Raw genomic sequence first — 14267 nt, 5'->3', positions numbered from 1 at the left:
TGCTGCCAATTTAGAAAGGAAACAGCAAGGATGAACTCTGTTGGTTTTGTGAGCAGGTGAGTAAGGCCATGTATAGCGAGAAGAGTAGAATCGGCAGACATTCACAGGCGGAAGTTGCCACAGTCCCTCTGACCTCTCCGTTAACAAACATCATGTTAACTAGGTGTGCAGCTATTGTCTAATAAAGAAAATGCTGTATTAGATGTGATACCATCCAATATTTGCTATCCATAATTCAGTCCTTTTTAAGAGATGGTTCTTTTACCTGCTGAGGACCCAGAAGAGATAAAATGCCAGCTTGGAAGTAGGAGTGAGGAGAACTAAATTGCTTTGCCAAATTGAGAACATTTCAGACATCCTGAAAAAATGGGTAGGGCGGGAGCAGAGAATGGGAAGGAAAAAAGAGAAAAGAAGATGATGAGAGGCTGTGGCTTGACCTGAGGGACAATGGTGTAGGGACAATGGTAGATTTGTAACTTTGGCTGTTCAGTTTCCTTTGCAACCCCCTTTTGCAACCCCCTACAACCTCGACGTAGTCCTGGATTGAACAACTGCTTTAAATCCCTGGCTGCTCTTTACTGGGGAGTTGTTAGGTAGTCAAGATAGTGCAGGTACTTTCTGGAATATCTAGGATAAAATGAGATAAGAACTTTACAGTTTCTTTTTTTTTTAATTTTATTTATTTATGCTTAGAGAGAGGGGAAGGGAGAGAGAAAGAGAGGGAGAGAAACATCAATGTGTGGTTGTATCTCATGCACCTTTTTACTGGCCCACAACCCAAGTGATCTGGCCCACAACCCAAGTGTGTACCCTGACCAGGAATCAAACCTGGACCCTTTGGTTTGCAGGCCAGCACTCAATCCACTGAGCCATGCCAGCCAGGGCTGGGACTTTATGGTTTCTTTAGGTTAGCCCCTGCACAGAAATTTTGAGTTTGCTGTTTATGTGGCAAACCTCACATCTGTTTGAGAACCTTATTTAGAATTAAGACAGAACTCCTCATCCTCTGGACCTCAAATAAAGCAAGCTCAACTTGATGTGTCCATAATACCCACAACCATGTCAATCTGTTGAGAGCTGGAGATTGGCAAAAGGCTCTCTCTGTGGAACTGAACTGTTTCAAAGGATCTTGAAGTCAAGTCTTTACTGAGGTCTGAAGTAAAGCTGTCAACACCTTGGATTGGGAGCCAGAGCTCAGAATGATGTGCTCTGCTCTGCTTCCCAGGAAGTGCCTGGTTTTCATCAATCTGGAGGCATCTCAAAACCTTTGCAAGTTGAGAACAGTCTTGTAAACTTGTGTAACTCTCAGACAGCTTGTGAGCCTCAGGTCCTGGGAGACAGTCAAGACTTGCTGAGCCGGAGGAGAGCTTGACAAGTCTTTATTCTGGTCCTTTTTAATCTGGGACCATGACAACACTATCCCAAAGAGGTGGGAACTTTCCTTTGCCCAGAGCTCCTTCAGAAATGATTCCACCATTTTCTTCACTGTCAAGAGTTCCTCCTCGGATCAATCTAAATGTCTCATGAGCTAAAGAATTGATATGCCCTGCTTGCAGTGTCTACTGCTTTCTCCAGAATTAGAAGTTCTCTCCTTTAGTGGGAATACATGCCACTATCCATCAGACATGCTGCCTATCTCTTGATTTCTCTGATCTTGATCAAGATTGAAAATAAAAGATAGACACTAACATCAGGCTTAATAGGAGTAGGCATCGGTGCTTAATAAATATTTGCTCAGCCAGTTGTCCCTTCTGCTGCTCTGAGAAGCCCTTCCCAGGTCCTGAAATAACATTGATAATTAATACTTCAGTACTGGTCACCCACTGAGCAGGCAAGAAAAGGTAATGACTGTCATCAAATTGCTCATCCCTAAGACAATCTAGGTATCTGTTCCCACTGCCCTTAAAATCACATAGAACAAGTTAGCTCTCTAATTGCTGAATCTAGAAGCCATTGAAGACCACATGTGAGTCTTGGCAATTAGAAAGATTAGAAGCCTATTTTGGAGAGATACTTGCAAACTGGGCATATCAATTCTTTATATAGGATTAGAGGTATTATCAATTAAGATCTGGAAGTTTTATGGAGCCCTCTTCCCAGAGAGGTACAGATATTCTCAGTAACAATTTTACCATTGTGTCCAGGGATGATACATCTGCTTTGAATGATGCCCTGTAACACAGACCTTGATTTCCAAGGTTACACTTCAAAGGATCCCACTGTTCTCTTTGTGAAAGATATTCCTTTTTAATAGTTAGTTAAAGAACAGTTGTGCTCCAGCTGAGATATGTAACTTAGAAAATATGTGGTGAGTTCTGCAAATGTTCCATTTCTTTGAAACGGTGTAGCAGTTCTCTCTTTTTTATATTGCAATGATATTAAAGTGAAATTACATTTTGCATAAGAATCTTGCCATAAATGATAGTTCATATTAACCAAGGTTTGGTGAGTGATGGATTCTCTATTGCATAATTCACAACTTGGTATTTATCATGAATGGTCAAAAATAACCAGTTTTATCCAGCATGGTTCTGTGAATATTTTGCAGTAACAAACCTAGTTTCAAATTATAACTCAACACTTAGGATTAGATTGAACCATGTCATATCACTATCTTTGTAAATTAAAAATGGTTGAATACCAGCATTTTCATGTGATTCAACTTAATAGCTCTATAATCATGATTAAGTTTCTTTTTTAATTTAATTTTATTTTATTTTTATATATGTTATTGATTATGCTGTTACAGTTGTCCCATTTTTCCATCCCCTTTATTCCCCTCTGCCCTGTACCCTCCCCACCAGCATTCCCCAACCTTAGTTTATGGCCATAGATCGTACGTGTAAGTTCTTTGGCTTCTCCATTTCCCATACTATTCTTACCCTCCCCTTGTCTATTTTGTACCTACCATTTATGCTTCTTATTCCCTGTACATTTTCCCCCATTCTCCACACTCCCCTTCACCACTAATAACTCTCCATGTGATCTCTATTTCTGTGAATCTGTTCCTGTTCTAGTTGTTTGCTTAGTTCATTTTTGTTTTTGTTTTTGTTTTTTTAGTTTTGGTTATTGATAGTTGTGAGTTTGTTGTCATTTTACTGTTTGTATTTGTATCTTCTTTTCTTTTAGATAAATCCTTTTAACATTCATGTAATAAGGACTTGGTGATGATGAACTCCTTTAACGTGAGCTTATCTGAGAAGCACTTTATCTGCTTTTTCATTCTAAATGATAGCTTTGTAATCTTGGATGTAGGTCTTTGGCTATCATCACTTTGAATACTTCTTTCCAGACCCTTCTTGCCTACAAGGCTTCTTTTGAGAAATCAGCTGATAGTCTTACAGAAACTCCTTTATAGGTAACTATCTTCTTTTCTTTGCTGCTTTTAAGATTCTCTCCTCATCTTTAATCTTGGGAAATGTAATTATGATGTGTCTCTGTGTGTTCTTCCTTGGGTCCAACATTTTTAGGACTCTCTGAGCTTCCTGGACTCCCTGGAAGTGTATTTCCTTTGCCAGATTGGAGAAGTTTTTCTTCATTATTTATTCAAATAAGTTTTCTTGCTCTTCCTCTTTTCCTTCTGGCACCCCTACGATTTGGTTGTTGGAACATTTAAAATTGTCCCAAAAGTTCCTAAGCCTTTCCTCATTTTTTTGAATTCTTGTTTCCTTTTTTTTTTTTAAGAATTTTATTTATTTATTTTTCAGAAAGGGACGGGAGGGAGAGAGAGAGAGAGAGAGAGAGAGAGAGAGAGAGAGAGAAACATCAATGTGTGGTTGCTGGGGTTCATGGCCTGCAACCCAGGCATGTACCCTGACTGGGAATCAAACCTGCGACACTTTGGTGCGCATCCCGCGCTCAATCCACTGAGCTACACCAGCCAGGGCCGAATTCTTGTTTCTTCATTCTGTTCTGGTTGAATGTTTCTTTCTTCCTTCTTCCAAATGGTTGATTTGAGTCCCAGTTTTCTTCCCTTCACTGTTGGTTCCCTGTACTTTTTTTTTATTTCATGTTTCATAGCCTTCACTTTTTCCTCTATTTTGTGACCATGCTCAACCATTTCTGTGAGCATCCTGATGACCAGTGTTTTGAACTCTGCATCTGATATGTTGGCTATCTCTTCATTAGTTAGCTGTATTTTTTCTGGAGCTTTGATCTGTTCTTTCATTTGGGCCATATTTTTTTTTATCTCAGGGTGCCCATTATGTAGTAAGGGGCAGAACCTTAGGTATATGCCAGAGTGAGACAACTCATGTTGGGAGGGGTCCCAGAGGGAATAATGCCACTTGCTCAGCTCTCAGCCAGCTTTCAGTTACTTCCCCTGCTACCCACAAGCAAACTGGGCCCTTCTGGTGCTGATTCCTGGGTGGGTGGGCTTGTGTACGTTTTAGGACACTGTGGGTCTCTCCAATGAACTCTCCTGTGAGGGTGGGAGTTTCTCTCACCGCTTCAACTCCCACAAGTGTTTCAGTCAGAGGTTTTGAGACTTTATTGCCCTGTACTGGACCATGGGTTACACTGACTGTCTCACTCCCCAGTTGTTTCTCCTGGTTTATCCGCACACAAGTGTGGGACCACCTGCTCTACCAGCTGCCACCTTGCCCAGTCTCCCAGCTACCACTTCACCCACCCCATCCTCCAGCTGCTGCCTTGCCATGACCTCTCCAGCCCTGCTGCCAGACTCTGCCCCTCCTACCAGTCTGGGTGAATGTTTCTTCTTTTACTCCTTGGTTGTCAGAACTCCCTACAGTTCAATTTTCTGGCAGTTCTGGTTATTTTTTGTTTCTAAATTTGTTGTTGTCCTTCTTTTGGTTGTGCAAGGAGGCAAAGTCTATCTACCTATGCCTCCATCTTGGCCAGCAGTCCCTGATTAAGTTTATTAATCACTCTAAGCTTCACTAATCTCTACTATAAGTATAATGTTAATAAAGTCTCCCAGAAATGTTATAAGGATTGAATACAGTATATCCAAAATCTCTAGTACTATGTTTGGCACATAGTAGGCACATATAAATTATTCTATACTTTCATCCTATTAGTTATATATACTTTTTTTCATTTTGAGAAAGAGAATAGGGAAGACAATTGCCAATAGTGGAAGTTTAGTTATATTATCTTTTGTGAAAAATAATAACACTTATACATTAGGGTGGCTAAACAATATCTCATTGCCTGAATAAGCTGTTAGATTCAGAGGACATTAGGTTAGATGCCATCCTTTCTTTTTACACAATCTCAAATCACTTTTTGAATAAGAATAATTCCCCCAAAATTCACACGGTAGCCATTCTGAGAAGAATTAGGCACTCTGAGATGAGTCATCATGAAATCAAAGGGCTGAGACTGATTCAAGAACAGGCTTCAGAGTCTCACTACAGAATCTCACCACAGGAAATCACTTCATCATGTTTTATAAATACTTTATATCAGTTAGAATTTTTAATTCTGTCCAGAGTCACCAATCTATCATTTTGCCCAGATGTGATGTAATTGAGTCCATTTAGCTTAAAGGGCCCTTTGGTTTATTACCAATGTTTTTCTTGTTATTAAGTGAGTTGAGAAGGCTTTGATATGTCCCTTAAGATACATGGGGCCTGATGTTTTTAAAGATCATTGCACCTACAGACTTCTTATATGTGTTCATTTAGATAATGAGAAGGATCCACATATATTGTACAGGACATTGAATTCCCTGCATAATATGAATGAATATTAAACATTAGGATCTGAAAAGAATAGTGCAATTCCATTAATATTTATAACTGATCTGTGAGACTAGGGGAATTCTTCAGTATGAAATATTCCAAGTTCATGTTTGTAAGAATGAAGCATCCATGAATTTAAAATGCAGTTTTCCTCACTGAATTAGATTTCTATTATATAATATACCTAGTGAATTCTTTGTTGTTGTTGTTATAGCCTTACATTATTTAATAGAAGCTGAAAATGCATCTCAGAAACCCGAACGCAGTTGAACCTAATCCACTCTTTTTTATTAAAAGTAAAATGCCTTTTCCACTATCTTTAATCATAATAATAGTTTCTTAGAGTAGCTAACATTATAAAGATTATAGCCCCTTTGATTTAAACTTTTTCACCAGATTGCTCAGACTCAATCTTGGGTGTTTTTGTTCTGTCAAAATTTAACAGGAAAAATAATTTCACTAGCCTTATTAGTAAAGTAGATAAGAATGTCCACAGTAAACCAGTAAGTTTCCTCTATGAAAAGGGCCAGAAATATTTTGACATTTTCATAAATAAAAACTTCATTATCTGATCAGTCTCGGTCTCTCAAATTCAACATTTTATAATGTCAAGGCAAAAACGTCTCTTCAATACACCAAAAGAATGAGAGCAAAGCTTTAGATCAAATCTTCCAGCCCAGAGATAAATTTCATCTGTTCATGGAATTCTTTTGAACAGTTACAAATCTAAAGTAGAACATAATTACGCAACTACAGTGATAGAGTGATAGCCTTAGAGGCAAACCAGTATGCTGGCTCAAGGAGAAAATTTTGCCCAATTCGGGAATAGTCCAATCATAATACCGCTTAACACACAAAATTTCATATAGGGCACTTTGCTGAGTAGGCCGAAATAACGATGTATAATAAGGGATGGCTGCTTCTTGCTGATGAGTATTTGGAAAGGGGGGCATTTTAGTGGACTGTTGTCACAGAAAACCAGAGCTTTCTTACACACTATGGAAGAACTCCAGTCAGGGCTGGAACTTGAAGTGCGAGTTAGGACAAATCCTCTGCTCTAAGGACCTGGGTAGGGCCCAATTAAAAGACTATCGAAACCCTTCCGTTTTTCCTTTTGGCAGTGCCAATAAAAGCTGCAACAGGCTGAAAATCTCCTTGCGTCTCAGGATAAATAGATGTTTTCATAAAACTTGGGAGGTCTTGGCCAAAGAAAAAGCTTCTCCCAAACAGATCCCAAACTGTGTGCAATCCCACTAAATGTGGCTGCTTTCTTTAAATGGGTAGAATCTATGGAATTTTTAAAGGCGTTAGGGCAAGGAACATGGAAGAAAAATCATTCTAGCCCTGGGTAGTAAGTAGAATTCAGAAAATGCTCATCAGAGTTGTTTTATTCTTTTCTTTAAACAGTTATATATGTTAAAATCAAACTTTATATGTAAACACTGGCTCTCAATTACCTGCCTTCCAAATTCAAAATATGTTTCTCCTCCAGTCTTCTCTGTTTCTGAAATGGAGCCACCAATCTCCTGTCTCCTTATGCCAAAAATCAGGAATCATTCTTTGTTTCTCTGCCCCCACCCCTGCCACCATTCACCCCAACAACCAATCTGTAACCAAGTCATACTGATCTTGCTTGCAAAATAGGCAATGTATTCACTTGTTTTTATCACCACTGTCACAACCAAGTCATGGTCTTATTTTAACCGGCCTCCCATACTTGCCTCTTTTCAGTTCATCCTTCACATAGCAAAACATATCTGTTTGTGCCACGCACTTTCCCATTCAAAACCCTTTAATGTCTTCACTTTGCACACAGAATTAAGTCTCAAATCTTTATTATGACCTACAAGGTCCTGAGAGACCTAGTACAAACTGTCACAGACTTTTTCTATAAAGGCCACATTGTGAATAGTTTAGATTTTGTGAGCTATATATATCTACCATCTCCATTCCAACTACACAACTCTACTAATGTAACAGAAGTTACAGACATTACATGAAGGAAGAGGCATGACTATGTCCCAGTAAAACTTTATTCACAAACACAAGTGGCAGGCTAGATTTGGCCCAAGGACCTTAGTTTGCCAACCGCTGATCTGGCACATGCCAGTCTCACTAACTCCTCACTTCTTAGCTTGCTTCACTTTCCCGTCATACCTCTCACTCCGGCCATGCTTTCTCCCACTCAAAAACGTTGTCCATTCTGTTCTCTCTGCCTAGACTGTCTCAATTTAAATGTTACTTCCATGGAGGAGGCCATTCCTAGATTTCTAATTTAATTATGCTTTCCTATTGTACTCTTATAGCACCACTTATTTTAATTTTCAGTAACTATGCCTTTATTCATGGGATTATTTATTTAAAGCCTGTTTCATCTTCAAGTTGTAAGGTCCATGAATGGAAACACTAAATTTACTTCACTCATCTTTGTATCTCTAGCACCTGGCATAGTGCTTAACATATGGTAACTTCTCAATTAAATGTTCATTAATTTTAAAAAATTAATGAGACTTAATAAAAAATTTGATGAGGAAAACAAGATAATTTGGGGATTTCTGATCGGAAACATGAGATGCTTTTAAATCCATTTATTTCCAGGGTACACCATTTGAAAAGTTTACTCTCCAAATAAAGAATATGTACAGATCAGGGTAGGTAATAGGCATAGGCTTAAAACTTAAAGGAACTGTGGTTGATATATTGGGGCTACACAGAGTTGCATGCAGGTTGGGTAGCTCTGCCTTCTGGAACCCAAGCCCCAGATGTCAGAGTGCAAGTGAGAAAGACATGGAGGAAGCACAACAGCTTTAACAGCCTTGGACTGGATGTGACACGCTTCACTTCCCCTCGTAGCCCGCTGACCAAAACTAGTTACATGGCCCCAGCTTAACTACCAAATGGGCTGGGAATTGTCAGGGAGCACATGGACTATGGTGAAAATGAACTATCTCTGCCAGAGAATGTAAAAAAATATTTCAAATATATAATATTAAGCAAAATTGGCTGTATGAAGATACTATAAACCCCATAGATTGGTATACTATAAATTATGTATTTTACCAATGTTATAAAGCCTTTCTTGAATTTTTAATGTGCTCATTTATGGTAATATTATACTTGTTAGTAATCCTTAATCTCTTACTGTCATGTTTCCCACAGACACTTTCTACAAAGATTTAATGTAGAGAAAAATGCTCATTTCAAAAACAATTTCATGTTATGACCATGATTTTTCAATATACTTATAAGTTTGGGTCATTTTAAAAGCATTCTATGGTATATTTCTTTTTAAAGTGAAGGATCAGAATCCAAAAACTGACTGTAAGGGAACAATCTTTACAAGGAAAAGAACCTATGTTCTCTTTGCTCCAAAAATTATATCTACATAAGTTATTCATCAGTCACACTTTCAATGAATGTTTATTGAACTCCAACTATTGGCCAGGCATTGTTCTAGATGCTCAGGTGAATAAGACAGGCCTCCTGGTGCTTCCATTCTACAGGGGATAATAAAACATATTCCAGGACAATAATATAAAGTTAAAATTCTTTATAAGCAAAAGTTCAACAATGTTTAATCTGATGTTCTCTTTTTTCCTTACTTTATTTATGAAAACTTTTGAAGATATATATTTTAAAGTCTATTCAATAGAATGTTTGTGGAATTGAATTAAGTATTGATATTTCCATGAGACATTGCCTTTTCATCTGATCAGTAATCCTAGACAGATCATTAACAATCCTTGAGTTATACTGATAAGAATATAAAAATGTGCCTTTTTTAAAGGGACAGTAATAAACTCTGAGGCCATATCTGCTCCATCAAAGAAGGTAGAAACAATGCTCTAATTAGAAATCAGTCACCTGAGGGTGTCTTCCTTATTGCTACAGCTTTCCTGAAGGGACTCTCCTGGAGGGATCTGTCTCACAAAACCCGATCTGTGTCCTGCACGTTTGTAAAAGGAGGAATGACGGAGAGGGTTGGACTCAAACATGAGTTCTTGGCCAAGAGGAAAACTTCCATGACACAGAACTTCCTGTAACAGGAATTCTGTTGATCTGCAAGGGTTTATCTTTGCCATGGTTTGGAATTCTTGTCTCCTTGGTTTGCTGCAGTGGAAACCCATCAAGAAATGACTTCCTCTAAAATGGTTAGATTTGAAAATATCAGAATTTCCAATTAAATAGTTAAATGTGATTGGAAAATCAAAGAAGTCTCAAGTCCTGAGAATGGGGGATGGAGGAAAGCATTAGCTAAGATCCCATGTAATGAAGTAAGACTTAGGAGTCTTTCCCCAAACCTTGTTTCCCCCAAACCTTAACACTAGTCCTGGAATTTAATCTCATTGATCTGATTGGCCTGGCTTGAGTCCACTGCTGAACCATTCACTATGACCAGTAGGAATGGATAACTGACCAGTTTAGGCTAGGCTACATGTATCAAGGCTGAAAGCAGGGGAGGGGTAATTCCCTAAAACAAAATTTGGGTGCTGTTGCCACAAAAGAGCCAGTGGATGCTGAACAGGTGATGACCATATACATTCACTCATGCGATCCTCATTAACTAGCCCGGAGGTCAATATTTAACTATGCTATCCCATACATTTTCTTCAAGGGGTACTAAGTTTCTTGAATCTATTAAGTGGATTACCAGGTAGAAGATTACCATTTGTGAACCAGTTTGATCCTCTTCATGACTCAAAGCCAATCCAGTACAAAAAATTAAAAAAAATTAAAGTGAATTTGTGTAGGCAATGTGTATTTTTTCTCCCAGTACTAGGAGTACTTCTTGCCCATCCCTCAGGCCCAACTCTACTGGTTATTTCTTATCCCTAATGTCAGCCCTTTCCACTGATCACCTTGTCTATTATGAAATCTTGTCCACTTTGAAGATTTGACTCAGCACCTTAATTCTTATGTCTACTCCTAGCTCCTCTAATCAGTAGAAAATTCTCTCCCGTAGTCCAGCCCAGCCCCTGTTCTCACTCTTGAACCCACCTCAAAGTGTCTAGTATCCACTCCAGCATTCACAGGTATGGCGGAAATAGGTAATATGTTGTTTATTATTTAAATATCTTGGATTACTGGTAAATATTATCACTTACTTTCTCAGTTGGCTAGAGAAGGCAGAGCATACTCTTCTGTGAACAATTTTCCGTTGTTTACTAGAAGATTATTTCCTGAATTTGTATACATTTACTTATACTGGAGCTATGGGGAAACATCTGAAATTGGAAGTATGAAGTTTAAGGGGGGTTCTCATTTTATTTTCAATTCATCATGTGGGGTTTTACACACTTGTTTATATTTAACTAAATGTCTATCAGAATGGTTAGCTTATACAGAATTGTTTAGAGGATGTATGTATGTCTTATTAAACATTAGAAATCCAAACATATATAGCCTGGGATAACAAGGATTACAAATATACACGTGCGTCAGCTTGAAAACTTCCCTTCCTGTCCTGTATTTAAAATGGCTAATGCATACGTCCACAGATATGTTGGTGCCTACAGGCCTAAAATAAACAAGTAAAAGACCAAAAGAGTAGAAGAAACTATTAGGTGTGTTAGTGTTTTTTAAAGCTAGTATTTCCAATTCAGTGATGGAGGAAATTCCCTAGGGTCACATATAGAACCACAGCTATAATTGTCTATTTGTAAGCATTCAATACTGTCAGATTCTAAATGTGCTGTTGTTTTGCCCGGTAGAGCTGTCCACATCCTATTCATTCACTAGATGGCGGAGCGCTTACCCTGCCTACCCAGGCTCTAGGTGCACACAGACAGCATGCAGTCCTCTGAGAGAAAGGTCTCAGGGACGGAGGAGAATGGAACTGATGTGTTTGAGTGTGTGCAAAAAGTTATAAGTTGATAGATAACAGAGGTGTTCAAGCATTTTGGAAAAAATATGTTAGAGTGTTAGAGGTACATCAAGAATCAAGCAAAATGAAAAGATGAGCTAATTATCAACTCTAGGAAAAATGAAGGGTTGAACAAAACAGGATGTATGGTTACAAAGGACTATTTGGTTGCTCAGAAGCATTACTATACATTATTATAATGTAAACTCTGATGAATAATTTTACCAAAAACTGTTGAGATGCTGGTTGGAGAGATGAGTTGGAGTGAGGAGAAGGGTGATGTGGAAGACCTAAGTCCTCATCTGCCATAATAGGAGGTGAATAGCTGTTACTTCATTCATTCATTCATCTATTCATCCATGTTTTGAACAAAAATTGATTGCTTACCACATGCTAGTTTCTGAGGTAGGTGTTAGAAATGTAAAACAAGTAAGTTGAAGTAGCTTTCCATCTAGAGGCAAAACAGACAAGTAAATAGACAATTAGAATGTCAAGGAACATGTGTTAAGGACACATAGACAAAGCCAAAGGGGCTATGATCGAGGATGGGAGGTGGGGGTAGGAGGGGCAGGGAGGGTGGAGGGGAGGAAATGGAGACAGCTGTACTTGAAAAACAATAAAAAAATACAATGTGACAGATGCTATGATTCTGGGATGCACTTTTCTCCCATGATGCATCATTTTCTGAGATTTTGATTTCCCGTCAATGAAGTGGAAGGTAAGAGTGATGGCACAATAAAACCGCAGTAACTCTAATCCTCTGAAATGAAGTGAGTCAGCCTTGATAGGTAGGTTTGCCAAATAACACTTGATGAGTACTTACTATGTGCCAAACTCTAAACTTCTCGCTTTACAAGGATTTAATCTGCACAGCAATCTTGAGGTTGGCACTATGGTTACCACAAGGACAACAAAAAGGCAGACCACTGGAAAAGAATGTACCAATTGGGTTGTATGTGAAAATACCCCACTCACATGTAACTAACTGAAAACTAAAAACGAGGTACATTTTAACCTAAAAGATTAGCAAACATTACCCAGGGTTGGAAAGAGTATGGAGAAATGAGAGCTCTTGTATGCTATCGGGGCAGGTGGAATTTTGGAGCACCATTTAGCTATATCTGAAATAATTTTGCAATACTTTTATTTTTCACTTTATACACTTTCACAGTGTTGGAATAACCTTTTTTAAAAAATAATTTTGTATCGCTTCTCTGCCTTTTGGCTAAGATCAAGTATAGTATCTGTTTTCATCAGTTTAAAAAATAATTTTGTAATTTAAGTAAAAGTACTTTTAAAACACCAAAAAGAATTTTCTAGCATCATCCCTTTAAAGAATCACACTGTATATAATTATACTAGGAACTCAGAAATCCTCTATAATTTTGTTTAAGACAAACATTTCAAAAATATATTTGTCCCAAAAATTTTATTATTGTTGTTTTGCCTAATAACTACTAATATGGCATGGGTCATCCTGTGGGGAACACTGGCCCAAGGAATCACAGACATGTTATAACCGACCTAAAGTTATATAGTCAGGGAGTAGGGAGACAGAATTTCTGACTCAACATACAAAACTCAACTGATGCCCCTCCAAAACTGGCTGTGCAATCAAGATGAAGAAAGGGAACTGATTCATTCATACTAAATAAAGTGTATCTTGTTTCTTAAAGGGAAAAAAGACCTGCAGGTTTTTCTGTCAATCTTAGATGGTATATCATGGTTTCGTAAAAAGAGTTAGGTACTACCTTCCACAGGAAGAGAAAAAAAGACACATTTGAACTTGAGCTATATTTCCTGTCTTTTAAAAGAGTACCATTTTAGCCCTATCATTTCCTCCTTTTTAAGATATTTTACCTTTAAAAAGAGAAGCAGGGGCTTGTCAGGGAATTTTGGTATCCAGTTCCTGACAAGAATACAATTTCTCCATTTCTGTTTCTGAATCTTTTCTAGGCCAATTACCCTCTCCTGTTAGTTTTTTAGATACTATTTTCTTATATCTCCCAAATGAGACTCTTCATTGAAACCTCATCAGTGATTTTCATTAGCTATTTAAAGCAATTGCTGTATCAATTAATATAGTCCCCTACCTCCAGAGAAATAATAAGGAAGAAAATAAAACAAATATTTCTCCTCAAAGATAATAGGATAAAAATGAAATAAGTAAAGGGGAAAACTAGGAGTACAACCATTTTTGTCTGTGCCTGGCCCATGCTGTCATTTCAGAAGTTTACAGTTTCAGAACCTTACTCTTCAGTTAAAACCATGAGATTGTACTGAATGAATATAAACACTTATTACAAAAGTCACTGCTGCAGATAAAATTGGAAGTAATGAAGTTGCCCATGACATGAGTAGGCCTCTTGTAGATGAATTTTGGCCTCTGTAATGTATACGTAAGAAATAGGTTTGAGATTATTGAAAAGCAAATAAAACCTGCAGGTGGTCCCTCTGAATGGTGAGGCCTAGTTCCCGATTCTGGGCCAGGAGCAGACACGCAGAACAGCAGACACACTGCCAACGACGTGGAATGCCAAATGGCAGAGTGCTATATGCTTGTTTGGGTTGGCTGTGCTAGAGAGAGGAGGAAGGGGAGAGAGAGACACCAGAAGCACATATCTCCCCCACCTCAGCCTCCCTTCCCCTCCCCACTCTTCTCCCTTCTCTTTCACTATGTATTCTTTCATGGAAGACGA

The 14267-nt window shown here is 38.2% G+C and overlaps 1 protein-coding gene and 1 pseudogene across 1 annotated transcript in view; both read left to right on the top strand.

The window, feature by feature from the left end:
- RNLS (renalase, FAD dependent amine oxidase) overlaps positions 1-14267 on the top strand; it is a 252989-nt gene that overhangs the window by 201034 nt on the left and 37688 nt on the right. The gene's annotated exons all lie outside the window — the stretch shown is intronic.
- Positions 12774-12874, top strand: LOC123829162 (annotated as a pseudogene).

The sequence above is a fragment of the Phyllostomus hastatus genome, unplaced genomic scaffold (genome assembly GCF_019186645.2).
Source record: "Phyllostomus hastatus isolate PE091 unplaced genomic scaffold, TTU_PhHast_1.1 phas_scaffold_1066, whole genome shotgun sequence".
Lineage (NCBI taxonomy): Eukaryota > Metazoa > Chordata > Mammalia > Chiroptera > Phyllostomidae > Phyllostomus > Phyllostomus hastatus.
This window is presented reverse-complemented; position numbering and strand designations above follow the sequence as displayed.